At 42.0% G+C, this 27,003-nt stretch overlaps 2 non-coding genes across 2 annotated transcripts; both read left to right on the plus strand.

Annotated features, from left to right (window-relative positions):
• Positions 1 to 7,069: 7,069 nt before the first annotated feature.
• Positions 7,070 to 7,176, plus strand: LOC122657182. The gene has a single exon (XR_006332252.1). It is a non-coding gene; the product is annotated as a small nucleolar RNA R71 (small nucleolar RNA).
• A 14,424-nt stretch (positions 7,177 to 21,600) lies between these two features.
• Positions 21,601 to 21,707, plus strand: LOC122657202. Its single transcript, XR_006332270.1, has one exon. It is a non-coding gene; the product is annotated as a small nucleolar RNA R71 (small nucleolar RNA).
• The last annotated feature ends 5,296 nt before the right edge of the window (positions 21,708 to 27,003 follow it).

A 27,003-nucleotide genomic window follows, 5' to 3' on the forward strand; every position in this document is an offset into this window, starting at 1 on the left:
TCAGTACTTGGACACTCTATAATTTTTATCCACCAACTGAAGTTCATGAAATGCACTCTTATAGAATATAGCAGAATCAAGCATGTGATAAGTGGAGTTCCACCTCGTGGTAACATCTCCATACAATCCTTTCTTATTTGGTAAACCCACCTGCTTGCAGCATTCTAGGAATTTCACTTTCCTTGCCTGAGATGCCTTCACATATGCTACGCTGGATCGAACCAATTGTACACAATTATCAATTACCTTCAAACCATCTTGTACAATTAGGTTCAATATATGGGCACAACATCAGTTATGAAAAAAATCACCATCACACATTAAAGCCTTCTTCAACACCAAATTTCTTTTCAGGTGATCAATAAAAGAGAGATTTGCAGAAGCATTATCTAGAGTAATAGAAAACAGTTTCTTCTCAATCCCCCAATACAATAACATCTCTGATGCAATTTGACTTATGCTAACTCCTATGTGTGGTGGTGGCATGATGCAAAATTTTAGTAATTTCTTATGTAATATCCATTCTGTGTCAATGTAATGACAAGTGAGAGAAATATAAGAGTCAGTCGTGATGGAGGACCACAAATCAGTAGTCAATGACATCCTACCATTGAAGGAATTCAAAAATTCCTTAATCCTCTTACTCTCCCTATTGTGCCACCTCAAGATATCAGCCAATTGGGTATTCCTACTAATTGGGCTGAATTGTGGGTAAAGATAGGTAATCAAATCCCTAAACTCTTGATATTCAACAAACACCAAGGGTAGTTCTCTTCTAACAATAAGCATGGTAATCATATCTCGCACCATTTCTGCATCAATCTTCTTGCTTTTACATGTCAGATTCCCATCACCTCCACTTAATATCATTTGGGCAATATCTTTGTGTTTACGTTTGGTGCAATTCTTAAGGTGTCTCCTCAAACTGCCAGTGCCATTGATATCTGAGTCAGCCAAATATATATTCCCACAAGCCTTACATTTTGCCCTCTGTCTCCCATCAAGATTCTTTCTTTAGGAATTCGAATAAACTCTTTCCAAACTGTAGAAGTTCTTTTCCTCTTTCTCATTGTAATACCAGTTGAAGTAGCAGCTCAAGTACCAGCTGTAGCACCAGAAACAGTCGGTAGGCCTGGTATAGACACTGTCTTACTAGAAGACGGACTAGAAACTGTCGGGTGTTTGCAGTGAATATACACCCAAAATTCAATAAATCAAAAAGAATGATGTAAATTTTTCTCATGGCATAAATAAGATAGTGCACACAATCTCAAAGAGTGCTCAACTAAAGATCAAGGAGCCAAAGGTTCCCCCACACTTGAATTTTATCACCCCACGTCAATTCAAGTAACAAGCATGCATCAAGGTCAAGGGATCTCCTCATATTTTCTGAACACTACTCACCTTCAAGTAAACCACTCATAGCATCGATGGAACCAAAGACTTAGGCTTTGAGTATTTTTTACCATACTTTTTTTTCAGGCATTAAGGCAAAAGCTTTTTTTTTCTTTCTCAACCACAAACTCTATTTCTACTCCACTATTGTTCTCTGAATGACATGGTGGAGCATACACCAGATACCCAAATACTTGGTAGCTTCGCTTTTTGCATATATCCATAAGACATTGAGACATTGATGCAAGAGTTTTTTTGAGTTTCCTTCCAAGGCATTTTGATCAAGTCACCTTGCTTCATGAGGCACAGTGCCTTGTCTAGTCCCAAGGAATTCCACTTTTCTTTCTGTTTCTCTCTTTTTTTCTTTTTTTTTTTCCTTTCTCTCATTCACTTTCATGCCTTGCCTTGCCATAAACAAATTGGTCTCAACTACTAGCTAAAAGATCAAAGGGTCCATAAAACACATAGAGGAATCTAGCTATCAAATAAAATAACGCTCATATTTTCCAACTCAATCCCTCTCACCGGATACAAATCAACTACCGTCCTTGAAAAGGGATTTTTTTTATTATTTCGCATGCTAGGGCACCTAATTCCCTCTTTCTCTCGTTTTGCAATCAAAGAAACTTATGCACACAACCAATACTACCGTCATAATCAAAATTCACAAAATTCACCATTCAAGTCCAACACACCCCCCCACACTTAATTCATGTAATGTCCCCAATGCATGCAGAAAAGAAGGAATAAGAACAAGAGAGGGGATACATACCAGGAGATTAGTGGTCAAGGTAAAGAGGCTCATGGAGATCCATGACCTCTTCTACAAGTGGAGTGGGCATCTCTATGTATGGCTTCAATCTTTGGCCATTTACCTTGAAAGTAGCACCTATACTAGGATTGGCAACCTCAACTGCCCCATAAGGATAAACAGATTGAACAATATAGGGGCCATCCCATCTAGAGTGCAGCTTACCTAGAAAGATGTGCAAACGAAAATTATACAACAAAACTTTCTGACCTACCTCAAAAGATTTTCTCAAAATGTGCCTATCATGGAAAGCCTTGGTTTTTGTCTTGTGAATCCGGGCATTCTCATATGCCTCATTCCTAAGCTCTTCCAACTCAGATAGTTGGAGTTTCCTATGGACACCTGCAGTGGGTAGGTCAAGGTTAAGCTTCTTAATAGCCCAAAAGGCCTTGTGCTCAAGCTCAACAAGTAAGTGACATGCCTTTCCATACACCAGACGGTACGGAGATTGACCAAGATTGGTCTTAAAGGAGGTCCTATGGGCCCACAAAGCATCTACCAACCGGTTAGACCAATCCTTGCGGTGCGGGTTGATGGTTTTCTCAAGAATTTGCTTTATCTACCTATTTGAAACCTCAACCTGGCCACTAGTCTGGGGATGGTAAGGTGTGGCCAACTTGTGGATGACACCATATTTCCTCATGAGGGCCTCAAAAGGCCGGTTGCAAAAGTGCTTGCCCCGATCACTAATGATAGCACGGGGAGTACCAATACGGGAGAAGATGTTCTCCTTTAGAAATTCCACAACTACCTTATGGTCATTGGTCTTACAAGCAACTGCCTCAATCCATTTGGATACATAGTCCACAGCAAGTAATATGTACATGTTACCAAAAGAATTAGGGAAAGGCCCTATAAAATCTATGCCCCATACATGAAACACCTCAACCATCAGAATTGGGTTGAGGGGCATCATATTCCTCCTTGTGAGAAGCCCTAAAGATTGGCATGAGGGACATGCCTTGCAATAAGTAAAAGCGTCTCTAAAAAAAGTAGGCCAATAAAATCCACACTGTAAAACCTTGGTCATGTCTTATTGGGCCCAAAGTGGCCTCCACAAGCTTGATCATGGCAAAAAGATAAGACAGATTGTTGCTCATGATTAGGAACACACCTCTGGATTACTTGATCCGGACAAGTCTTAAAAAGATAAGGATCATCCCAAAAGAAATATTTCACCTGTGAAAAGAAATGATTCTTATCTTGGGTGGACCAATGTGCAGGTGTCACACTCGTAACCAGATAATTAACAATGTCAGCAAACTAAGGTTCACTAGACATTGCCATCAGATACTCATCAGGAAAGTTCTCATTGACTGGAGAATCAACAGTCAAAGAATTAGGCAGCCGGGATAGATGGTCTGCAACCAAATTTTCACACCCTTTCTTATCCCTAATTTCAAGGTCAAATTCCTACAACAAAAGGACCCACCTAATGAGGTGAGCCTTAGCATCTTTTTTCTGCACAAGATATTTGATAGCTGCATGGTCAGTATAAACAAACACATGTGATCCAACCAAGTAGGGCCTAAACTTCTCTAAAGCAAATACAACAACTAAAAATTCTTTCTCAGTGGTAGTATAATTAAGTTGTGCATCATCAAGAGTCCTACTTACATAATAAATCACATGGGGTAATTTGTTGATTCTTTGCCCAAGAATAGCCCCTATAGCAAAATCAGAGGCATCACACATAAGCTCAAATGGAACTGTCCAATTTGGAGCTTGAATAATGGGGGCTGAGGTCAATGCTCTTTTCAATTGCTCAAAACTCTTATGACACTCAGGAGAGATATCAAATGGGCAGTCCTTTGCCAAAAGAGAGGTGAGAGGTCTAGCTATCTGGCTAAAATCCTTGATGAACCTTCTATAAAACCCTGCATGGCCAAGAAAAGGTCTAATGTCCTTCACACTCTTGGGTGGTGATAAATTGATAATGAGGTCCACCTTAGATCTATCAACCTTGATCCCTTCTTTGGACACAATGTGACCAAGAACTATGCCTTGCCTCACCATGAAGTGGCACTTCTCCCAATTCAAGACTAAGTTTTTTTCTATGCATCTTTTAAGAACCAAAGAAAAGTGATGCAAGCAATTAGAAAAGGTAGACCCGTGAATAGAAAAATCATCCATAAATACCTCTAGGAAGTGCTCTATCATATCAGAAAAGATACTCATCATGCACCTTTGGAACGTAGCAGGGGCATTGCAAAGTCCAAAAGGCATACGTCGGTAAGCAAAGGTTCCATAAGGGCATGTGAATGTGGCCTTGTATTGGTCCTCTAAAGCAATAGGGATTTAGTTGTAGCCTGCATAACCATCAAGAAAGCAATAATATTCATGGCATGCTAGTCTCTCTAACATTTGATCAATAAAAGGCAAGGGAAAGTGGTCCTTCCACGTTGCCGCATTCAATTTCCTGTAATCAATGCACACTCTCCATCCCGTTTGGATATGGGTTGGAATCAATTTATTATTGGCATTCTCAGTTACAATGACTCCTCCTTTCTTAGGCATAACCTGCACAGGACTCACCCATTGGCTATCAAAAATAAGATAAATAATGCCATGATCTAAGCACTTTAGGATCTCTTTCTTGATTGCCTCTTTCATCATAAGATTAGCCCTTCTTTGGGGTTCCCTAGAAGGATTGGAACTCTCCATCAGATGAATACGATGTTGAACAATGGATGGGCTAATACCTTTGATGTCAGACATGGTCCAACCTATGACTTCCTTATGGTCCTTTAGAAGCTTAATCAACTCTTCTTCCTGAATAGAAGTCAAATCAAAAGCAATAATAACAGGGAGAGTATGATCATGTCCTAGGAAGGCATACTTGAGATTGGAGAGCAATGCCTTCAACTCTAATGTGGGGGGCTCAATAGTGGAGGGTTTGGGAATGGAGGTGGATAGGGGTCCAAGGGGCTCTAAAGGTGGTTGGATGCTCCAGACCTCAGATAAGGGGGTATCATCAACACCCTCCAATTCCTGCATACATTCCTGAAATCCCGAATCAAAATCAATCTCAAAGAAAGTGTCAACATCATCGGAAAATCCCTGAAGCATATGCACCTCTTCATCCATATCAGGCTACTTGCCCAACCTAAACACATTGAAGTCAACAGAAGTATTGCCAAAAGATAATTTCATGAGACTATTCCTGCAATTGATTAAAGCATTACTGGTAGTTAGGAATGGCCTACCCGAGATGATAGGGATTTGGTCCTTGAAGTTGGCAGTAGGTTGGGTATCTAAAACAATAAAATCCACCGAAAAAATAAATTCTCCAACCTTCAACAGGACATCCTCAATCATTCCCTTAGGAACTTTAACCGACCGATCTGTAAGCTGAAGAGTGATTTTGGTGGGTTTCAGTTCTCCCAATCCCAGTTGTTGGTAGATATGAAAGGGTAAGAGGTTCACACTTGCACCAAGGTCCAACAAGGCATAATCGATAGAAGTATTGCCTATAGTGCAAGAGATGGTGGGGCTTTCAGGATCCTTATGCTTGGCTGCTACTGGCTGTGAGATGAGAGAACTAATGTTAGTAGCCAAGAATGCCTTTTTGGGCACATTGGTGGTCCGCTTTTGGGTGCATAAGTCTTTGAGGACTTTAGCATAAGCGGGGATCTGGGCAATGGCATCCAACAAGGGAATATTCACCTGAACCTGTTTGAACACATCCAATATCTTCTCCACAGACGGAGACTTCTTGCTAACCAACCTATTTGGGAAAGGGGCAGGTGGGGTAGAAATTCTTTCAAGGTTGGTCTTTTTAACTTCCTCAATAGAATCATCTTTGGTTTCCTCAATAAAATCATCTAGAATTTCTTCAGGTTCATCAGACGAACCTAGAACAGTAGGCACTACAATGGCCTCTTCAGAATGGGGAGAGTCAACAGGAGTATGAGATGGTAAAGACTGAAGTGTACTAAGCAGTTGATACTCACGGCCACTCCTTAAAACATATACAACATTAACTTGGCTGGAGGGCCCTTGAAGTTGTTGGCCTTGTACCGGGTTGAGTGGAGGAGCTTGGGTACCTTGCTGAATATGAACCTGATGCCTAGGATTTGGCTCAAGTTGGCTAGGTAACTTCCCTGTTTCCGTCTCATGCAAGATTGTGACAATTTGGGTGAGTTGCTTCTCTATAAGGGAAATCCTTTTCTCTATCTCACCATTTCTTGGTGCTTCTCCTGTATTGGTAAACCCTGGGGGTTGCTGATAATGTGCAAGGAGAGGAGGCCTAGCAGAATTTATAGAAGGTCCTAGAGGAGGATGAGGGGGAAAAGGGTTAGGAGACATCCCTTGGTTTTGTGATGCAAAGTTGGGCCTTTGGACACCAAGCTGGCCTTGATGGTTAAAGTTGGATGGGCCTACTTGGTTCCCTTGATTCTAGGAGAAATTGGGGTGATTTCTCCATCCTAGATTGTAAGTATTGTTATATGGGTTATTTTGGTAGAGATCACTTGCATTCTCAGCATTAGAATTACCCACAAAGGTGTTGGGACATTCCTCCAAAAGATGTCCAGGGGTTTGGCACCAACTGCATATTGACACATGGTTAACCTGGTTAACCGGTATAGACTCTGTAAGAACTATGGACTCCAACCTTTTTATGAGGCTGTCAAGTTTGGCCTCTTTCGCTATCGTACCCTCAATGAGGTACCCCTTAGTGGTCCTTTCAGCCTCTTGGGAAGATTCTCACTCCCTAGTTTTTTCAGCCAAGTTGGTTAAGAATGTCCAGGCATCATTCTCCTCTGAAAAGAGGTAAAGCCTGCAGGACACATAGACTCTATAAGTTGCTTAGTTTGAAAGTCAATGCCCTCATAAATAATTTGGCATAGTTGTCACAAGTCAAAACCATGGTGAGGGCATTCTAAGAGGAGGTCCTTGAATCTTTCCATGAATTTAAAGAAGGACTCTTGTGGTTTCTGCCTAAACTGGAGTATGTCACTCTTGAGTTTATTGGTCTTGTAAAGAGGGAAAAATTTTCTCAAGAAGGCAATGGTGAACTCATCCCATGTATTAGTGGAATTTGTTGGCAGTCCATAGAGCCACTTCTTGGCCTGGTCTTTCAGGGCAAAGGATATAAACCTAAGCCTAACTGCATTATTAGTCAAATTCTGGACCTTAATTAGAACACAGACCTCCACAAATTCCCTAAAGAAGAGATATGCATCTTCATTAGCCATCCCATAGAAATGGGGTAGCATGCTGATGAAGTTGGTCTTGAGTTCATAATTGTTTCCTGTAATAGGTGGTAAGTTGATGCAAGAACGCTGTACAACCCTAGTAGGGTAGAACCTATCCTTAAGAGTCTTGGGTTGTTGGTCACCCATGATCAAAGGTGGATTCAGAGGTAGTGGAGAAGGTGGTATTCTAATAAGATGGTTACTTGAATCACAAGTCTACACCGAAACCACCTAAATAGATATGAGGTCTCCTTTAGAAATTTTAAAGAAAAAATAAAAGACTTAGAAAAAAAAATCACCAAAAACAAGAGGGAGTCCAAGGTAGATAGTGCATCTATCCCTCAAGAATCGAAACAATGGTTCCAAAGCTGTAAGGATGCCATATAGGTTGACAGCAAGGGAACCCCTATAGTCTTCTATAGCCACCTACGTGCGACTCCAAGTGGATTCTAATGTAGGGTGGAGGACTACTATACATTTTTGTCTCCAAAATCTCTCACTATGTCGCTTTCCTGTTATCAAGAGTGGTCACCTCCAAAGATAAGTCACATGCCAATCCACCCAACTAAGTCAAGATGTAGTGTCATAGGTAACTTAATCCTATGAGAGACACCAGAAGATGGAGGGTTGGAGCATATGAAGGACTTTAGATTGGGCGCACACTATTTGAAATAGAAGAGAAACAAGATGAGGTTTTCAAAAACTGATTTTTTTTTTTTTTAGAAGAAAAGGAAAAGAGAATAAAAACTAAGCACTCCGAATTACTTAAAAATCAAAAAAAATAAAGTGGACAAGAGTTTCCCCGGCAACGGCGCTACAAACTTATTTGAGTTAAAATAATACCGCAAGCGTACGGGTCAATCGTAGCTACGGGTCGAACACGAGGAGATATACGCCACCCTATTTTACTCACTTTAAAGTAATGCAAAGTGAACCACATTAAAGTGTTAAATTAAACTAATTAAACTAATAAACTAACGTATCCTAACCATAGTTAGCAAAAGCGGGAATGGTAATAAAATGGAGTTTTACGGTATGGGTTTTAAACGGTAAAAAATTGCAAACGAACTGTCAAATAAAACGGTTAAAAAAATAGAGAACGGTAAAAAATGGAAAACGGACTGTACGGGTTTTAAACATTTATATTTCAAAAAAAGGGAACCAAAAAAACGCCACTATTCTCATATAAATTGAGGAATTTTTATTTAAAATACATGCTTCTATTTCCGGTATCCATGCATTGACTTTGAGTTGAAGGTGATATCATGAAAAATGTAGCCCTTCGAGTAATCTTTACGTCGGTGAAAGAATCAAGCCGATCAGATTTCGGGAGAGAGAGATATGGTCACTTAAGTCCAAGGTCTTAAAAAATGCCAAAAAAAAGGGGAACGTGTTTTAAATGTGTTTTAAACGCTTTTAAAATAGAATGCTTGCCGTTTGCCATTTTTTACCGTATGTTTGGGAAGCATACTGCCAAACGTGTTTAAAACGGTAAAAAACGGAAACGTGTTTAAAACGGAGTTTTAAACGCGTTTTTGCTAACAGTGATCCTAACTCACAAGCATCTAATGAATTGAATTGGCATGAATTAAATTGGCGTCCTAACACATCCATCTAACCTATCAAACTAACTCGGATTGGAAGGGATAAATTACAGCCACACACCACAACCACATAAAAAAAATAAAAGAAGAAGAAGGAGAATGAGATAGAAGAAAGGGATAATGAGATTAAGGGTTTAGAGAATAAAAACCTAGATGTGCTTGAACCGGATTGAACTTGCTTGCATGAATTAATTAAGCCTTGCATGGACACTTGAATAGACTTACCATGGCTTTCTCGTCTAAATCTCCAAGTCTTGTCATCAATATAGGAACTTAGACTAGAAAGCTTTAAACCTAAACTAGAATTAAATTATTACAACAAAATTGAAGACATGAATTGAAAGCATGAATCAAAAGCATTACAACCATGAAATAAAAATCATAAAAGCAAACTAGAACTTAGAAAACCAAAAATCACAAATTAGAAGGAGAAGAAGAGAAGAAATTTCACTAAGTGAATGAACAATATTACAAAGGAGAGGGTAGGGGTATTTATAGGGGGCAGAGAGGAAAAGAGAGAAGAGGAAAGTGGTAGGAGAAATATTTCCTAAGAAAAGAGAATATTCTCTTCTCCTTCCTCCTTTACAATGCCTTGAATCCTAAGAAAAATGAAAAAAATAGAAACTAAGAGAGATAAAAATCCTAGCTACATAAACCTTCTATTTATTAAAAAGTAACTTTCTAGTTCTAACTTGTGCTTCCTTTTCCTTGTAGATGTCTTCTCCAAGCAATGAGATCAAGGCATCTTTGACTTTTCAACTTTCCATGGATAAAAAAATATTTTTCAAAAGAAATTTATCCATAGTACAATTCCAAAAGTGCCCTTGAAAAGTTGGAGGAGAGAGAATGATGACTAGGACTCCACTCAAAGAATAAACAAAATACCCATTCTGTCCTTCAAAAAAATTGGAGCATGGGGTGCTTATATAGGCCTCACTATTGCATTCCTTGTGAAAAATCACCCAAAATAGACCCAAATCTCGTCCAATTTGGAATTCGGGAGCCCAAGATATCTCAAGTTGAATTTGGATTGCTCCAGAACCTTCCAAATGGAATCTTTCGGCTGACAGAAAGATAACTTCTAATAATTGCGCTAAGGCCCCTGAAATCTGAACTTCTGCTTTACTTTGTCCCCGGCCGACTGTCAATAATTACAAAAAAACCCCTATCCATGAAAACGACCTTAACTTCCTCGTTTCAACTCGGAATGAAGTGTCGTTTGAACCGTTGCGAAGTTGACTCGACGGGCTACGCATCCATATTATTAACACCTCAAAATTAGGCTAAGGGGCCCACTATACTCACGTTTGAATTTGACTGATTGGCTTGATTCTTTCAGTGCTCAATCCAAACTTTATTTTCTCGACTCCTGGGTGCTTCCGGCTATTCTTAGCATCTTTTGCTCCATTTTCACAAGAATTCACCTAAAACCTGAAAAGCACAAGAAAGTTCCGAAGTAACTCGGTCCAATGTGGTAAAATGTATGCTTTATGCCCTAAGATTTCACACATAAATGTGCTCATCAGCCGGCACGAAAGACCAACCTTGGGGGTTGGCACGAAGGACTAAACCTCAAAGGTTAGCACAAAAGCCCAACTCCAAAGGTTGGCATGAAAGACCAACCTCAAGGGTTGACACGAAAGACTAACCTCAAAGGTTAGCGCAAAAGAGCAACCTCGAAGAGTTGGCACAAGAGACCACACCCTAAGAGAATGACCTCGGGAGATGGCACAAACTAGTATTGTATGCAGAAGTATCAAGTTCGCGACCTAAGAGAATTCAAAAGAAAAGAGCATGCTCAAGCTAACACAGAAGAAACGAACTCCAACACTTGCAAAAAAGAAAATATATGTTCCATTGATGGCGACAGTATTTACATTTAAAAAAAAAAAAAAAAAAAAAGAAAAGAAGAAAGAAAAATATAACATATTCATTCCTTCACGGGAGGAGGATCTGAGGCAAAGACCATGTCGGTCGAGGACGATTCGAGGGCAGGAGGGTCAGAGGTCGAGGGCAAGAGGGTCAGAGGTAGCAGTCGTGTCAGTAGCAAGAGGATCAGCTGGAGAGGGAAGCTTGCCCTCGATAGCACGGTCTTCGGGCGCAGGAGGGGGCACGTCAGAAGTCGCGAGTGTGGGAGGAACATAGTACTTGAAACCTAAGAAGTCATAGCTCGGGGTCCCCTCAAGAACGAAGCGAACAGTGTCATTCACTCCGCCCCTGTAGCCCGCGGTCACCTGCTTTTTCACGAAGGTGCGTAGCTCCTTCGAGACTTTGAACTCCTCGGTGGCCTTTTTGACAGCCTCTTCGATGAGCTTGGGCTGTCGTGCCTCCAGAGCGAGCAGGTCCTGCTGGATGGTCCCAGTCTTCCTCCTCTCCAGGTTAAGCTCCTGCTCCAGCTGCCCTACACGATCCGTCAGAGACTTGACTGTCTCACCATGATCCTTGGCCGCGGTCTCCAACTTTGAGATTTTGGTCGCGGTGCTGAAAACCTGCTCTTCCGCGACCTCCCTCTTCTTCTTCTCATCCTCGTAAGTCGAGGCCAGGCTCTCCATTCAACGGCGGATCTCACTCACCCCACGGGTGGCCTGGAAAGACAATGTGATGTCAGAAAATGCCCCAGAATACAAAGAAAAGAACATAAAGAAGCAAGGATCAAAGCTTACCCTGGCAAAATCCAACACGAATGAGTCCACCAACTCGTCGTCAGAGAGGGCGTGGACGACGGCCACGTCCTGAGGGGGGGCCATGGTCCATTAACTCCTTGGCCACCCCAGGAAGCGCGAAGCCCGAGTCGCCCTCATAGACTTCCCATTGGTAGCTAAGGAGCTTCTTCCCCTTTGGAGGGGCTTGACCTTTGCCTCCATCAGCACCCCCCTGTGTAGCGCCTAGGGGGGCTTTCTCTAAAGTCCCCTTCCCCAGCGCGGCCTTCTTTGGGAGCGCCTTGAGGTCCACCACCTTGTCCTGAGCCCCTTCATCTCGGGCCCTCTTCTCCTTGGGAGGGACCTTCGGTGGCAAAGACTTGGAGGTTTTCTCCTTACCCTTCAAGGAGGGTGCCGGCTTCTCCTTCGTGGAGGCCGCACATGAGCCCCAAATGGAAATACCCGTGGAAGAACTGGTCTGCCTCTAAGATTACTTCTCCAGGGCCTTCTTCTGGTCCGCTGTCGCGTCTTCCTGGAGCTCATCGAGGTCCAGCTAGTAGTCCACTGAAAAGAAAACAAGCCCAAGTCAGGAACTCAGCTCACGAATGCACGGTAAAAAGGAAAATAAAACTACAAGGGAAGGAACTCACCCCGCGCTGAGCTCAGCCTGTGCTGGACCAACAAAGCCTCATTCTTCAGCTTGCGCACATCAAAGGCCACGCCCTACATGCACAAGTTGAGAGATCGCTGGTCATACTGGCTCAGCATGGGGACCGAATTCATGATCTTCAGCCGTACCCTCTCCCATTCCGCCTTAAAGGGGTTGTTAGGGATGCTCGAGTAGAAGAAACGATCCTTCCACTTCTTTGCGGACTGGGGCATGTGGCTTATAAAATCCACAGACGTCAACGACCCCCTCATGCCATGCTGGGCCACATAAAACCACTGATCTGTGGTCTTCTTCAATTGGAAAAAATAAACAATGAGTGCCCACGAGGGCCTACGGTCGAGCTGGGCGAAGAACAGATAGAAGCTGAAGAGCTGCTTCTAGAAATTTGCCACCAACTAGCCCGGGGAGATGGTATAGTGGCAAAGCACGTCCACAACAAACTGGTGGACGGGGAATTGGAGGCCGCATTAGAACGTGACCTCATACAAACACACGGTGTTAGGTCGGGGAGTATTTGCTCTCTCCTCCTTAGTGGGCACCCAGGTCTGCACCTCCGGAGGGAACCTGTATCGGACCCTCAAGGTAGCCAGAGAGCACTAGGTCATAGTGCTCTCCCAGGCAGCCACGCTAGTGGCCCTCACTGGGGGCTCTCCCTCCTCCTCCTCATCAAGAGCTACACCGCCTTTGGCGATTCGCTCCTCTAGGCCCTCGGCTGGGGCTTATATGTCCCCACTAGGGTGGGCAGAAGAAGTCTGGGCCAGATGGCCATAACGGGATGCAAATTTTTTGGACCCGAAGAGTGCAGATCACTCCTCTTGGGTCCGTTCTGAACTCACCTCGGGGTCAGAACCCCCACTCATTCCAGCAACACCACCAGAAGCCCTATCAGGCTTTGCCTGAGACGAAGAAGAAGACATGATCAAAGGGAACTTACTGATTAGGAAATAAGCTAAGGCAGAGGATGAAGCCCGTAGGGAAAAGGAGAACAAGGCTCGAGCGAAAGAGCACTACGCAAGCTCGCGGCACTAGAGATTGATGGAAACGCCGGAGAGAATGTCAGGGCACCGGAGCAAGAAATGGCAGCAAGAAGAAAGGAGAAGGCAAGGGAATTTGAAATAGCAAAGTTTCAGTAAAGGGCGCAGTGGGACAAGAAGCCCAAATTTATAGGCTGAAAAGGGAAGAAGAAGCGCCCAGATCCAATGGTCAGGGTTAAAACCCATCGTAGAGCCAAGAATGGTAGACGTTGGGCATGCCTGGGCTGTAATAAAGGCTCGAGACACATGTCCGAGATGCAGTGGCAAAAAGCCTATGTCCACGTGGCCGTAGGATCAACCTAGGCTTCATAATGCCTACGTCCACGTGGCAGAAAGCGGACGGGACGTCAAATGTCGTCTAAGCGAAGCGGCGGCTATTGGGATCGAGGTGCCATTATGGTGAAGCCACGCGTCAACTGATGATTGGGGTGTCAGGTCAGCCCCAGCTGCCAAAATGTCACCTCTGTACGCACGAAGATAGACACTGGAGGGTTCGAATCTATTCAACTCCCATGAGCAAAAACGCTCAAAGGAGTGGGGGGCTCGTGATAGGTCAAAAGACCACCCCCAGCGAGCACGAGCTCATTGGTGCACGCATTAGCGAGACGGTCACCCAGTGAGAAGGAATGACCACTTCAGGTACGAGACTAAAGGTGCAAGACATGCACTAACTGCGATCCGAGGGTGCAGCTCGTCCCCATATCGGGCTTAGCCACGGCGCACCCAGGTCGTAATGGCTTAACCCCAGTGTTGGACTTTAATTGTGAATTTAGTGAATTTTGATTGTGGCGATAGTTTTTGGTTATGTGTATAAGTCTCTTCGATTTGAAAAGTGAGAGTGAGAGGGAATTAGGTGCCCTCCTAGCATGCAAAATAATAAAAAAATCCCTTTTCAAGGATGGTAGTTGGTTTGTATCCGGTGATGGGGATTGAGTTTGAAAATATGAGTGCTACTTCATGTGATGGTTAGATTCCTCTATGTGTTTATGGACCCCTTTGATCTTTTGGCTAGTAGTTGAGACCAATTTGTTTGTGGCAAGGCATGAAAGTGAAAGTGAATGAAAAAGAAAAAAAGAAAAAAGAGAGAGAAACAGAAAGAAAAGTGGAATTCCTTGGGACTAGACAGGGCACTGTGCCTCATGAAGCAGGGTGACTTGATCGAAATTCCTTGGAAGGAAACTCACAAAAAAAAAAAAAAAAACTCTTGCATCAATGTCTCAATGTCTTATGGATACATGCAAAAAGCAAAGCTACCAAGTATTTGGGTGTCGGTGTATGCTCCACCATGTCATTCAGAGAACGTAGTAGAGTAGAAAAAGAGTTTGTTGTTGAGAAAGAAAAAAAAAGCTTTTGCCTTAATGCCTGGAAAAGAAAGTATGGTAAAAAATACTCAATGCCTAAGTCTTTGGTTCCATTAGTGCTATGAGTGGTTTACTTGAAGGTGAGTAGTGTTTAGAAAATATGAGGAGATCCCTTGACCTTGATGCATGCTTGTTACTTGAATTGATGTGGGGTGATAAAATTCAAGTGTGGGGGAACCTTTGGCTCCTTAATCTTTAGTTGAGTATTTCTTTGAGATTGTGTGCCCTATCTTACTTATGCTATGAGAAAAATTTACATCATTCTTTTTTATTTATTGAATTTTTGGTGTATATTCACTGCAAACACCCACGAGACACAACTCGTCCACTAGGGGTAACCTAGGGGTCGAAAGGCTTGTTGCACATGCTAAGTGCAACCGTGATTCCTACGAAAGTGAGTTAGGATTTTTTTGCATTCAACGTTAGTTTATATTTTTCTTTACTTGAGGCTAAGTAACGTTCAAGTGTGGGAGAATCTGATGAGCACATTTATGTGTGAAATCTTAGGGCATAAAGCATACATTTTACTACATTGGACAGAGTTACTCGGTGCTTTCTTGTGCTTTTCAGGGTTTAGGTGAATTATTGTGAAAATGGAGGAGATGATGCTAAGGAGATGTTTTTAAGCTTTTTAGAGATGTTAATAGTATGGATGCTTAGCCCATTGAGTCAGCTTCGCAACGGTTCAAACGACACTTGATTCCGAGTTGAAACGAAGAAGTTATGGTCGTTTTCGTAACGACGCGCGAAAGTGGTCTGTAGGGGTTTATTTATAATTATTAACAGTCAGATGGGGATAAAGTGCAGTGGAAGTTTAGATTTCAGGGGCCTTAATGAAATTATCAGAAGTTACTTTACTGTATCCGAAAGATTCCATTTGGAAGGCTCTGGACAGTCCAACTTCAACTTGAGATATCTTGGGCTCCCCAACTCCGAATTGGACAAAATTTGGGTCTATTTTGGGTGATTTTTTGCAAGGAACACAATGGTGAGGCCTATATAAGCACCCCATGCTCCACGTTTTCTGAAGGACATAATGGGTATTTTATTTATTCTTAAAGGAATCCTAGTCATCACCCTTACTCTCTCTCTCTCCTCCAACTTCTCAAGGGCAGTTCTGGAATTCTACTTGGGATAGATTTATATTTTCTCATCTATGGAAGGTTGAAAAATCAAAGATGCTTTGATTTTATTGCTTGGAGAAGATATCTACAAAGAAAAGGAAGCACTTGTTAGAATTGGAATTTATTTTTCTAGAAATAGAAGGTCTATGTAAACAATCTTCTCTTCTTCTTCTTTCTTTTTTTTTTTTTTTTTTTCTTAGGATTCAAGGCATTGTAAAAGAGGAAAGAGAAGAGAATATTCTCTTTTCTTAGGGAATATTTCTCCTACACTTTTATCTTCTCTCTTCTCCTCTCTTCCACCTATAAATACCCCCCACCTCTCTTGTAGAAATTGCTCATTCACTTAGTGAAATTTCTTCTCTTCTTCTCCTTCTAATTTGTGATTTTTGGCTTTTCTAAGTTCTAGTTTGCTTTTATGATTTTTAGTTAATGGTTATAATAGGTTTAGTTTATGCTTTAATTTCAATTTAAGTCTTCAATTGGGTTGCAATTTCTTAATTCTAGTTTAGGTTTTAAGCCTTCTAGTCTAAGTTCTTAAGTTGATGACAAGACTTGAAGATTTAGAAGAGGAGGCCATGGTAAGTTTATGCAAGTATTCAAGCTTTTCATTTACATTCATGCAAGCACATCCAGGTTTTACTATCTAAACTCTTAATCTCATTCTCCATCTCCTCTATCTCTCTCTATCTTCTTCTTCTTCTCCCTCTATTTCTTTTCTTTTAATTTTATATGGTTGTGGTTTATGGATGCATTTTTATTCCCTTATTTCTTTTTATGTGGTTAGTATGTGTGGCTGCATTTTTATTCCTTTCAATTCGCTTTAGTTTGATAGGTTAGATGCTTATGTGTTAGGACGTCGATTTAATCCCTTAATTTTGTTAGATGCTTATGAGTTAGGATGCATTGATTTTCGTTAGTTTAATTAGTTTAATTTAACACTTTAATTTGATTCATTTTGCATTACTTTTAAGTTAGTTAAATAGAGTGGCGTATATCTCCTCGTGTTCGACCCGTAGCTACGATTGACCTGTACGCTTGCGGTTTTATTTTAACTCAAACAAGTTTTTGGCGCCGTTGCCCTAAGATTTCACACATAAATGTGCTCATCACAATGGTAAGTGACATGCAGTTTTTGTCTTGTAAATCCGGGCATTCTCATATGCCTCACTCCTAAGCTCTTCCAACTCAGATAGTTGGAGTTTTCTATGGGCACCTGCAGTGCGTAGGTCAAAGTTAAGCTTCTTGATAGCCAAAAGGCCTTATGCTCAATCTCTACAGGTAAGTGACATGCCTTTCCATACACCAGACGGTACGGAGATTGACCAAGATCGGTCTTGAAGGCTGTCCTATGGGCCCACAACGCATCTACCAACCGGTTAGACCAATCCTTGCGGTTTGGGTTGATGGTTTTCTCAAGAATTTGCTTGATCTACCTATTTGAAACCTCAACCTGGCCACTGGTCTGGGGATGGTAGGGTGTGGCCAACTTATGGACGACACCATACTTTTTCATGAGGGCCTCAAAAGGTCGATTACAAAAATGCTTGCCCCTATCACTAATGATAGTCCGGGGAGTACCAAAACGGGAGAAGATGTTCTCCTTCAGAAATTTCACAACCACCTTGTGGTCATTGGTCTTACAAGCAACTGCCTCAATCCATTTGGACACATAGTCCACAGCAAGTAATATGTACAGGTTACCAAAAGAGTTAGGGAAAGGCCTCAAGAAATCAATACCCCATACATCAAACACCTCAACCACCAGAATTGGGTTGAGGGGCATCATATTTCTCTTAGTAAGACGCCCTAAGGATTGGCATGAAGAACATGCCCTGCAATAAGTAAAAGCGTCTTTAAACAGACTAGGCCAATAAAATCCACACTATAAAACTTTGGCCGCAGTCTTATTAGGCCCAAAATGGCCTCCACAAGCCTGATCATGGCAAAAAGATAAGACAGATTGTTGCTCATGATCAGGGACACATCTCCGGATTACTTGATCCGGGCAGGTCTTAAAAAGATAAGGATCATCCCAAAAGAAATACTTAACTTGTGAAAAGAAATGATTCTTATCTTGGGTGGACCAATGTGCAAGTGTCACACCCGTAACCAGATAATTAACAATGTCAGCAAACCAAGGTTCACTAGACACTGCCATCAGATACTCATCAGGAAAATTCTCGTTGACTGGAGAATCAACAGTCAAGGAATTAGGCAGCCGGGATAGATGGTCTGCAACCAAATTTTCACACCCTTTCTTATCCCTAATTTCAAGATCAAATTCTTGTAACAAAAGAACCCACCTAATGAGGCGAGCCTTGGCATCCTTCTTCTGCACAAGATATTTGATAGCTGCATGGTCAGTATAAACAATCACATGTGATCCAACCAGGTAAGGCCTAAATTTCTCTAAAGCAAACACAACAGCTAAAAATTCTTTCTCAGTGGTGGTATAATTAAGATGTGCATCATTAAGAGTCCTACTTGCATAATAAATCATATGGGGCAATTTGTTGATTCTTTGCCCAAGAACAACCCCTATAGCAAAATCAGAGGCATCACACATAAGCTCAAATGAAACTGTCCAAGTTGGAGCTTGAATAATGGGGGCTGAGGTCAAAGCTCTTTTCAATTGCTCAAAACTATCATGACACTCAGAAGAGAAATCAAATGGTCAGTCCTTTGCCAAAAGAGAAGTGAGAGGTCTAGCTATCTGGCTAAAGTCCTTGATGAATCTCCTGTAAAAACCTGCATGGCCAAGAAAAGATCTAATGTCCTTCACACTCTTGGGTGGTTCTAAATTGGCAATAAGGTCCACCTTAGATCTATCAACCTTGATCCCTTCTTTGGACACAATGTGATCAAGAACTATACCTTGCTTTATCATGAAGTGGCACTTCTCCCAATTTAGGACCAAGTTCTTTTCTATGCATCTTTTAAGAACCAAAGAGAGATGATGCAAGCAATTAGAAAAAGTAGAGCCGTGAATAGAAAAATCATCCATAAACACCTCCAGGAAGTGCTCTACCATATCAGAAAAGATACTCATCATGCACCTTTGGAATGTAGCAGGGGCATTGCAAAGCCCAAAAGGCATACGTCGGTAAGCAAAGGTTCCATAAGGGCATGTGAAAGTGATCTTGTGTTGGTCCTCTAGAGCAATAGGAATTTGGTTATAGCCTGCATAACCATCAAGAAAACAATAATATTCATGGCCAGCTAGTCTCTCTAACATCTGATCAATAAAAGGCAAGGGGAAGTGGTCCTTCCAAGTTGCCGCATTCAATTTTCTATAGTCAATGCATACTCTCCATCCCGTTTGGATACGGGTTGGAATCAACTCATTATTGGCATTCTCAACTATAGTGACTCCTCCTTTCTTAGGCACAACCTGCACAGGACTCACCTATTGGCTATCAAAAATAGGATAAATGATGCCATGATCCAAGCATTTTAGTATCTCTTTCTTGATTGCCACTTTTATCACAGGATTAGCCCTCATTTGGGGGTCCCTAGAAGGTTTGGAACTCTCCATCAAATGTATATGATGTTGAACAATGGAGGGGCTAATACCTTTGGTGTCAGACATGGTCCAACCTATGGCTTCCTTATGATCCTTTAGAAGCTTAATCAACTCTTCTTCCTGAATAGAAGTCAAATCAGAAGCAATAATAACAGGAAGAGTATGATCATGTCCTAAGAAGGCATACTTGAGGTTGGAGGGCAATGCCTTCAACTCTAATGTGGGGGGCTCAATAATAGAGGATTTGGGAATGGAAGTGGATAGGGGTCCAAGGGGCTCCAAAGGTGGTTGGATGCTCCAGACCTTAGATAAGGGAGTATCATCAACACCCTCCAATTCCTGCATACATTCTTGAAATCCCGAATCAAAATCAATCTCAAAGAACGTATCAATATCATCGAAAAATCCTTGAAGCATATGCACCTCTTCATCCATGTCAGGCTGCTTGCCCAACCTAAACACATTGAAGTCAATAGAAGTATTGCCAAAAGATAATTTCATGAGACCATTCCTGCAATTGATTAAAGCATTACTGGTAGCTAGGAATGGTCTACCCAATATGATTGGGATTTGGTCCTTGAAGTTGGCAGTGGGTTGGGTATCTAAAATAATAAAATCCACAGGAAAAATAAATTCCCCAACCTTCAATAGGACATCCTCAATCATTCCCTTAGGAGCTTTAACCGACCGATCTACAAGTGGAAGAGTAATTTTGGTCGGTTTCAATTCTCCCAATCCCAGTTGTTGGTAGACATGAAAGGGTAAGAGGTTCACACTTGCACCAAGGTCCAATAAGGCATGATCAATAGTGGTATGACCTATAGTGCAAGAGATGGTGGGGCTTCCAGGATCCTTATGCTTGGCTGCTACTGGCTGTGAGATTAGAGAACTAATGTTAGCAGCCAAGAATGCCTTTTTGGGCACATTGGTGGTCCGCTTTTGGGTGCATAAGTCTTTGAGGACTTTAGCATAAGCAGGGATCTGGGCAATAGCATCCAACAAGGGGATATTCACCTGAACCTGTTTGAACACATCCAATATCTTCTCCACAGAAGGAGACTTCTTGCTAACCAACCTATTTGGGAAAGGGGCAGGTGGGGTATAAATTCTTTCAAGGTTGGTCTTTTTAACTTTCTCAACAGAATCCTCTTTGGTTTTCTCAACCAAATCATCTGGTATATCTTTAGGTTCATCAGACGAACCTGGAACAGTAGGCACTTTAATGGCCTCTTCAGAAAGGGGAGAGTCAACAGTAGTATGAGATGGTAAAGACTGAGGTGCACTAGCCTGTTGATACTCACGGCCACTCCTTAAAGCATAAACAACATTTACCTGTCTGGAGGGCCCTTGGTGTTGTTGGCCTTGTGCAACATTGGTTAGAGGAGCTTGGTACCTTGCTGAATATGAACCTGATGCCTAGGATTTGGCTCAGGCTGGCTAGGTAACTTCCCTGTTTCCCTCTCATGCAGGATTGTGACAAGCTGGGTGAGTTGTTTTTTCATGTTATTGTGGCTTGTCATGAGAAGAGCTATCTTGTTGTCCATCTCATTCAGTCTTGTTGCCTCTCCTGTATTGGTAAACCCTGGGGGTTACTGATAAGGTGCAAGGAGAGGAGGCCTAGCAGAATTAATAGAAGGTCCTGGATGAGGACGAGGGGGAAAGGGGTTAGGAGACATTCCTTGGCTTTGTGGTGCATAGTTGGGCCTTTGGGCACCAACCTGGCCTTGATGGTTAAAGTTGGATGGGCCTGCTTGGTTCCTTTGATTCCATGAGAAATTGGGCTGATTTCTCCATCCTGGATTGTAAGTATTGCTATATGAGTTATTTTGGTAGAGAGCACTTACATTCTCAGTGCTGGAATTGCCCACCAAGGTGTTGGGGCATTCCTCAGAAAGGTGTCCAGGGGTTTGGCACCAACTGCATACCGACACATGGTTGACCTGGTTGATCGGATTAACTGGTATAGACTCTTTAAGAACTATGGACTCCAACCATTTTATGAAGCTATCAAGTTTGGCCTCCTTGGCTGGCATACCCTCAATGAGATACCCCTTAGTGGTCCTTTCAGCCTCTTGGGAAGATTCACATTCCCTAGTCTTATCAGCCAAGTTGGTTAAGAATGTCCATGCATCATTCTCCTCAGAAAAAGAAGTAAAGCCTGTTGGACACATAGACTCTACAAGTTGCTTGGTCTGATAATCAATACCCTCATAAATAATTTGGCATAGCTGCCACAAGTCAAAACCATGGTGAGGGCATTCTAAGAGGAGGTCCTTGAATCTTTCCATGAATTTAGAAAAGGACTCATGTGGTTTCTGCTTGAACTGGAGGATGTCACTTTTAAGCTTATTGGTCTTGTGAAGAGGGAAGAATTTTCTCAAAAAGACAATGGTGAACTCATCCCATGAATTAATGGAGTTTATTGGCAGTCCATAGAGCCACTTCTTGGCCTGGTCTTTCAGGGCAAAGGGTATAAACCTAAGCCTAACTGCATCATCAGTCAAATTCTGGACCTTAATTAGAACACAGACCTCCTCAAATTCCCTAAGGAAGAGATATGCATCCTCATTAGCCATCCCATGGAAATGGGGTAGCATGCTGATGAAGTTGGTCTTGAGTTCATAGTTATTCCCTGTAACAATAGGCAGACTAATGCATGAGGGCTGTGCAGCCCTGGTGGGGTAAAACCTATCCTTAAGAGTCTTGGGTTGTTGGTCACCCATAGTCAAAGGTGGTAGAGAAGGTGATCTTCTAATAAGACGATTACTTGAATCACGAGTCCACACCTTAGCCACCTAAATAGATATGAGGTCTCCTTTAGAAAAATTAAAGAAAAATGAAACACTTAAAAAAAAAAAACTAGAAACAAGAGGGACCCCAGGGTAGATAGTGCATCTTTATCCCTCAAAAATCGAAACAATGGTTCAAAAGCTGTAAGGATGGCAAATAGGTTGACAGCAAGGGAACCCGTATAGTCTTCTATAGCCACCTACGTGCGACTCCAATATGGATTCTGATGTAGAATGGAGGTCTACTATACGTTTATGTTTCCAACACTCTCACTATGTCGCTTTCCTGTTATCAAGAGTGGTCACCTCCAAAGATAAGTCACATGTCAATCCACCCAACCAAGTCAAGATGTAGCGTCATAGATAACTTAATCCTATGAGGGACACCAAAAGATGGAGGGTTGAAGCATATGAAGGACTTTAGATTGGGCGCACACTATTTGAAACAGAAGAGAAATAAGAAGAGGTTTTCAAAAACTGGTTTTTTTTTTTTTTTCAAAAAAAAAAAGAAGAGAAAATAATAAACTAAAACACTTCGAACTACTTAAAAATCAGATAAATAAAATGGACAATAATCTCCCCGGCAACGGCGCCAAAAACTTATTTGAGTTAAAATAAAACCGCAAGCGTACAGGTCAATCGTAGCTACGGGTCGAACACGAGGAGATATACGCCACTCTATTTAACTAACTTAAAAGTAATGCAAAATGAATCAAATTAAAGTGTTAAATTAAACTAATTAAACTAACGAAAATCAATGCATCCTAACTCATAAGCATCTAACAAAATTAAGGGATTAAATCGGCGTCCTAACACATGAGCATCTAACCTATCAAACTAAAGCGAATTGAAAGGAATAAAAATGCAGCCACACATACTAACCACATAAAAAGAAATAAGGGAATAAAAATGCATCCATAAACCACAACCATATAAAATTAAAAGAAAAGAAATAGAAGGGGAAGAAGAAGAAGATAGAGAGAGATAGAGGAGATGGAGAATGAGATTAAGAGTTTAGATAGTAAAACCTGGATGTGCTTGCATGAATGTAAATGAAAAGCTTGAATACTTGCATAAACTTACCATGGCCTCCTCTTCTAAATCTTCAAGTCTTGTCATCAACTTAAGAACTTAGACTAGAAGGCTTAAAACCTAAACTAGAATTAAGAAATTGCAACCCAATTGAAGACTTAAATTGAAATTAAAGCATAAACTAAACCTATTATAACCATTAACTAAAAATCATAAAAGCAAACTAGAACTTAGAAAAGCCAAAAATCACAAATTAGAAGGAGAAGAAGAGAAGAAATTTCACTAAGTGAATGAGCAATTTCTACAAGAGAGGTGGGGGGTATTTATAGGTGGAAGAGAGGAGAAGAGAGAAGATAAAAGTGTAGGAGAAATATTCCCTAAGAAAAGAGAATATTCTCTTCTCTTTGCTCTTTTACAATGCCTTGAATCCTAAGAAAAAAAGAAAAAAAAAAGAAAGAAGAAGAAGAGAAGATTGTTTACATAGACCTTCTATTTCTAGAAAAATAAATTCCAATTCTAACAAGTGCTTCATTTTCTTTGTAGATATCTTCTCCAAGCAATAAAATCAAAGCATCTTTGATTTTTCAACCTTCCATAGATGAGAAAATATAAATCTATCCCAAGTAGAATTCCAGAACTGCCCTTGAGAAGTTGGAGGAGAGAGAGAGAGTAAGGGTGATGACTAGGATTCCTTTAAGAATAAATAAAATACCCATTATGTCCTTCAGAAAACGTGGAGCATGGGGTGCTTATATAGGCCTCACCATTGTGTTCCTTGCAAAAAATCACCCAAAATAGACCCAAATTTTGTCCAATTCGGAGTTGGGGAGCCCAAGATATCTCAAGCTGAAGTTGGACTGTCCAGACCCTTCCAAATGGAATCTTTCGGATACAGTAAAGTAACTTCTGATAATTTCATTAAGGCCCCTGAAATCTAAACTTCCACTGCACTTTATCCCCATCTGACTGTTAATAATTATAAATAAACCCCTACAGACCACTTTCGCGCGTCGTTACGAAAACGACCATAACTTCTTCGTTTCAACTCGGAATCAAGTGCCGTTTGAACCGTTGCGAAGCTGACTCGATGGGCTAAGCATCCATACTATTAACACCTATAAAAAGCTTAAAAACATCTCCTTAGCATCATCTCCTCCATTTTCACAATAATTCACCTAAACCCTGAAAAGCACAAGAAAGCACCGAGTAACTCTGTCCAATGTGGTAAAATGTATGCTTTATGCCCTAAGATTTCACACATAAATGTACTCATCAGATTCCTCCACACTTGAACGTTACTTGGCCTCAAGTAAAGAAAAAGATAAACTAACGTAGAATGCAAAAAAAATCCTAACTCACTTTCGTAGGAATCACGGTCGCACTTAGCATGTGCAACAAGCCTTTCGACCCCTAGGTTACCCCTAGTGGACGAGTTGTGTCTCGTGGGTGTTTGCAGTGAATATACACCAAAAATTCAATAAATAAAAAAGAATGATGTAAATTTTTCTCATAGCATAAGTAAGATAGGGCACACAATCTCAAAGAAATACTCAACTAAAGATTAAGGAGCCAAAGGTTCCCCCACACTTGAATTTTATCACCCCACAGCAATTCAAGTAACAAGCATGCATCAAGGTCAAGGGATCTCCTCATATTTTCTAAACACTACTCACCTTCAAGTAAACCACTCATAGCACTGATGGAACCAAAGACTTAGGCATTGAGTATTTTTTACCTTACTTTCTTTTCCAGGCATTAAGGCAAAAGCTTTTTTTTTTTTCTTTCTCAACAACAAACTCTTTTTCTACTCTACTACTGTTCTCTGAATGACATGGTGGAGCATACACCAGACACCCAAATACTTGGTAGCTTTGCTTTTTGCATGTATCCATAAGACATTGAGACATTGATGCAAGAGTTTTTTTTTTTTTTTTTTGAGTTTCCTTCCAAGGAATTTCGATCAAGTCACCCTGCTTCATGAGGCACAGTGCCCTGTCTAGTCCCAAGGAATTCCACTTTTCTTTCTGTTTCTCTCTCTTTTTTCTTTTTTTCTTTTTCATTCACTTTCACTTTCATGCCTTGCCACAAACAAATTGGTCTCAACTACTAGCCAAAAGATCAAAGGGGTCCATAAACACATAGAGGAATCTAACCATCACATGAAGTAGCACTCATATTTTCAAACTCAATCCCCATCATCGGATACAAACCAACTACCATCCTTGAAAAGGGATTTTTTTATTATTTTGCATGCTAGGAGGGCACCTAATTCCCTCTCACTCTCACTTTTCAAATCGAAGAGACTTATACACATAACCAAAAACTATCACCACAATCAAAATTCACTAAATTCACAATTAAAGTCCAACACTGGGGTTAAGCCATTACGACCTGGGTGCGCTGTGGCTAAGCCCGATATGGGGACGAGCTGCACCCTCGGATCGCAGTTAGTGCATGTCTTGCACCTTTAGTCTCGTGCACAAGTGGTCATTCCTTCTCACTGGGTGACCATCTCGCTAATGCGTGCACCAATGAGCTCGTGCTCGCGGGGGTGGTCTTTTGACCTATCACGAGCCCCCCACTCCTTTGAGCATTTTTGCTCATGGGAGTTGAATAGATTCAAACCCTCCAGTGTCTATCTTCGTGCGTACAGAGGTGACATTTTGGCAGCTGGGGCTGACCTGACACCCCAATCATCAGTTGACGCGTGGCTTCACCATAATGGCACCTCGATCCCAATAGCCGCCGCTTCGCTTAGACGACGTTTGACGTCCCATCCGCTTTCTGCCACGTGGACGTAGGCATTATGAAGCCTAGGTTGATCCTACGGCCACGTGGACATAGGCTTTTTGCCACTGCGTCTTGGACATGTGTCTCGAGCCTTTATTACAGCCCAGGCATGCCCAACGTCTACCGTTCTTGGCTCTACGATGGGTTTTAACCCTGACCGTTGGATCTGGGCGCTTCTTCTTCCCTTTTCAGCCTATAAATTTGGGCTTCTTGTCCCACTGCGCCCTTTACTGAAACTTTGCTATTTCAAATTCCCTTGCCTTCTCCTTTCTTCTTGCTGCCATTTCTTGCTCCGGTGCCCTGACATTCTCTCCGGCGTTTCCATCAATCTCTAGTGCCGCGAGCTTGCATAGTGCTCTTTCGCTCGAGCCTTGTTCTCCTTTTCCCTACGGGCTTCATCCTCTGCCTTAGCTTATTTCCTAATCAATAAGTTCCCTTTGATCATGTCTTCTTCTTCGTCTCAGGCAAAGCCTGATAGGGCTTCTGGTGGTGTTGCTGGAATGAGTGGGGGTTCTGACCCCGAGGTGAGTTCAGAACGGACCCAAGAGGAGTGATCTGCACTCTTCGGGTCCAAAAAATTTGCATCCCGTTATGGCCATCTGGCCCAGACTTCTTCTGCCCACCCTAGTGGGGACATATAAGCCCCGGCCGAGGGCCTAGAGGAGCGAATCGCCAAAGGCGGTGTAGCTCTCGATGAGGAGGAGGAGGGAGAGCCCCCAGTGAGGGCCACTAGCGTGGCTGCCTGGGAGAGCACTATGACCTAGTGCTCTCTGGCTACCCTGAGGGTCCGATACAGGTTCCCTCCGGAGGTGCAGACCTGGGTGCCCACTAAGGAGGAGAGAGCAAATACTCCCCGACCTAACACTGTGTGTTTGTATGAGGTCGCGTTCTAATGCGGCCTCCAATTCCCCGTCCACCAGTTTGTTGTGGATGTGCTTTGCCACTATACCATCTCCCCGGCTAGTTGGTGGCAAATTTCTAGAAGCAGCTCTTCAGCTTCTATCTGTTCTTCGCCCAGCTCGATCGTAGGCCC

The sequence above is a fragment of the Telopea speciosissima genome, chromosome 3, assembly GCF_018873765.1.
Source record: "Telopea speciosissima isolate NSW1024214 ecotype Mountain lineage chromosome 3, Tspe_v1, whole genome shotgun sequence".
In the NCBI taxonomy this organism is placed as follows: domain Eukaryota; kingdom Viridiplantae; phylum Streptophyta; class Magnoliopsida; order Proteales; family Proteaceae; genus Telopea; species Telopea speciosissima.